At 53.2% G+C, this 3511-nt stretch overlaps 1 pseudogene; it reads left to right on the forward strand.

Moving 5' to 3' along the window:
* Nucleotides 1-215: 215 nt before the first annotated feature.
* LOC105536033 lies at nucleotides 216-1118 on the forward strand (annotated as a pseudogene).
* Nucleotides 1119-3511: the final 2393 nt, after the last annotated feature.

Consider the following 3511-nt stretch of genomic DNA (forward strand, 5'->3'; position numbering starts at 1 on the left):
TCTCTGTGTCCTCCAATGCTGTACATCGTCAGGAACTTCTACTCACCATAAAAGGGCCTCCCACTATGGCCTGAAAAAAGACAGGAAGAGGTGCTCACAAGATGGCTGATCAGACGGCTGTGTGAACCTCACAGCCACGGCACCCTCCCCAGAGGTTTCTGCAGCTGCCACCACCACCTTAATGACAGACAAGCTTGGCTTAGACAGCCCTGCCTATGTGCCTGGCAGAGCACAGTCAGCCAGCAATCAGCCCAGGGGACTCTGGCCAGAGTAACCAAACTACGGCACAGCCCTTTGAGCAATCCAGCAACTGGTGCAACCACATAGGAAAGCTGTCCAGCAGCATCGGTCGTCACAGGACAATTAGAAACAGATCTTTTTAAAAAATAATCGAGCTTTGAGTGTTCTTCAAAGGACAAAGATTGGGAGTGCAGTTGCCAACTGAGCTAACCAGGGCAAGGAAAATTCTGAAAACGTCACCACCCCTGAAGTCTTTCCAAGGTTGTACCACCTGATCCCAGATGGTGAAATTACCAGCATCAAGATCAGTCAAGTGGATCCCAATGAAAGCCTCTCCATTATGCTGATGGGAGGCAGTGAAACCTCCCTGATCCGTATCATCCAACACATTTATCATGATGGGGTAAATGCCAGAGATGGCCAACTACTGCCAGGAGACATCATCCTAAACGTCCACAGGATGGACATTAGCAATGTCTGTCACAACTATGCCCTGCATCTCCTGCAGCAGCCCTACCAGGTGCTGTGACTGACCATGCTGCACAACCAGAAGTTCTGCAGCAGGAACAGTGGACAGACCCTGGGTGCCTACAGACCCCAGGATGACAGCTGTCATGTGATTTGCAACAAAAGTAGCCCCAAGGAACAGCTTGGAATGAAATTGGTGTGCAAGGTGGATGAGCCTGGGGTGTTTACCTTCAACGTGCTAGATGGTGGTGTGGCTGATTGACATGGTCAGCTGGAGGAGAATGATTTGTGTGTTAGCCATCAATGGACATGACCTTCAGTATGGCAGCCCAGAAAGTACTGCTTATCTGATTCAGGTATTGCTGGCCCTCTTCGCCACTGTATGGACTCATGCAATGCCAAGAAGGTAGAAAGCTGCACTATGACCCAGTGTCCAGCTCTGAAAAATGCTGCTCCTTACGTGGTGGCATGTTTGACTCCCACATCTCTGCTCTGGGAAGTTGCTGGCCTATGTTGCATCCTGATAGTACCAGCAGTTTTTATCAGTCATAGCGATGGCAGCAGTGGGCTGTCTGGAGCAGCTGCTGCCATCAGTCCGACTACAGCAGGGAGGCACAGCTGGGACTACACACTCCCTGGAGCTGGTGGGAGCCTGAGACAAGTGGAAGCCCCGTCCCTTCTAAGTTGGTGGGGCAGGAGCTCCCTGGGTGCAGCCACAACTGCCCAAACCATGGCTGCAGACCTGGGCCTCCTGGGCCATGGAGCAGGCAGGGGTCCCCCCACCCAGGTGCAGTTGCAGTCCACCCAAACCACTGCTGTGGACCCAGGTATCCCTGCACTCTTGGGGGCCCAGGAAGGCTCCCCCTGCCCTAGCAGGCTCAGAAGTACCTGGCTTCTCCCTGCTGTTGGTGCCCACTTTGATCTTGGAGCAAAGTTGGGCCCAAGCCTGGGCACTGTCAAGGCCTGACCAGGTGTGCACACACTCAGTGCAATGCTGACATGCCAGTCCCCTGCTGCCTCAGCCATCTCCAAACGTTGGGCACCAACAAGCATAGGAGAGAAGCCAATGGGGTGCAAAGGGCGACTTAGTACTGGCCTGCAGGTTCCCCCTCGGCACCTACAGCTTGGCCACCATGAATGGCAGCAGGAGGCAAATAGGTTCCTGGGTGGAAGAGGGTGAGTCTCTGGTGACACCCTACCTTCAGGCCAGAGAGGGCCGGGAGGCTAGGGACCAGGCTACCAGTTCCATGGACCAGAGTGGGAACTTGTGGTGCCTTTTCCAGACCCACCCATGGCTGCCCATGGACCAATTGGCACACACTTCCTCCCTCTGAGGCCCATAAAAACCCCAGACTCAGCCAGAGCTGAGTAGATGTCGGGAGAACCAGCTGCAGAGAGGAGATACCCACTCCAGGGTCTCCTCTCTGCTGAGAGCTTCAGAGAACGATGGGATGACCTGCCTGCAGAAGGAGCTACTCACTCCAGGGCCTCCTCTGAGCTATTCTATCACTCAATAAAGCTCCTCTTCACCTTGCTCACCCTCCACTTGTCCACATACCTTATTCTTCCTGGATGTGGGACAAGAACTTGGGACCTGCTGAATGGCAGATCTGAAAGGGCTATAACACAAACAGAGCTGAACATCGCCCCTTGTTTGAGACATTGCAGGTGAGGAAAAGGAGAGAAGAGCTGTAATCCTTCAGCGATCCCAGACCTGGGAGCTCCCTGAGCCAGGCTGTGACTCGCTCTTTGGGACCCTGCAGTTCCTGGAGTCTCCAAGCTTCCAGGGACCACCATGTCCCCCGGTGGCAGCCATGGAAGCTGCTTGCATTGCACCTGGTCCAGCTGCAGCCTCACAGAGAGCCTGTACCCATGCTGGCACCTGGAGCTGCCCACCTTGCTGCAGCAGCCGGCATGCCTGACTGTACGCAGTGACCAGATCCCATGCTCATTCACTCACACACCCCTCACTGCTCCATGCCTGGCTAGCCCTTGCCAGGCATGGGATCCAGGCTAGTAACGTGAGCTGGCACAGCCTGCCAGGCCAAGTGGGCAGAATGAGCCCAGAGGGTCCAAGCAAAACTCAGGCAAAAGGTGCCACTGGCCACAGAGGTTTCTGACCAGAAAAGCAACACCTCAGGGATCCCATAACATTTTGGAGGGCTTGTCCAGGATCTGCAGAAGGGTGAGTAAAAGCAGATATAATCTTTCTGTCCTTTTTTCAAAATCTCTAAACTCCACAATAGTCAAAATGAAAGAAAAATACCAGGCCTCTATCAGCCACTTAAAAGCCACTAGTGTGGCTGCCAGACTTAAGACACAGAGGACAGGCTTGCTGGAGAGTACACTGTCAGTCCTCCATTATTCTTGGATGTTGGGAATGTTGGCTTTGTTCCAACCCAGTTTTCTTTCACAGAGATCTAGCCGTTGTGTGGGAACAGAAGGAGGTCCTGAGGCAACTGAGGGTATCTGACCAAGGCTACCCCTTGGCCTAATTCAAAGGCCCCTGGATTAACTCCAGTCCCTGACCACCTGTTACAGTGTCAGCACTAGGACCTCCAGTCTTTCCTATTGTTCTTTCTTTCAGGATGTCAAGGTTCCTATTTCTTCTTTATGTACAATGTTAAATGTTAAGGATGTTGCCAGGTGCAGTGGCTCACACCTGTGCCAGCACTTTGGGAGGCTGAGGTGGGTGGATCACCTGAGGTCAGGAGTTCAAGACCAGCCTGGCCAGCACGGCAAAACCCCATCTCTACTACAAATACAAAAAAATTAGCCCAGCATGGTGGTGCCTGTAATCCCA

The sequence above is a fragment of the Mandrillus leucophaeus genome, unplaced genomic scaffold (assembly GCF_000951045.1).
Source record: "Mandrillus leucophaeus isolate KB7577 unplaced genomic scaffold, Mleu.le_1.0 Scaffold153, whole genome shotgun sequence".
NCBI lineage: Eukaryota > Metazoa > Chordata > Mammalia > Primates > Cercopithecidae > Mandrillus > Mandrillus leucophaeus.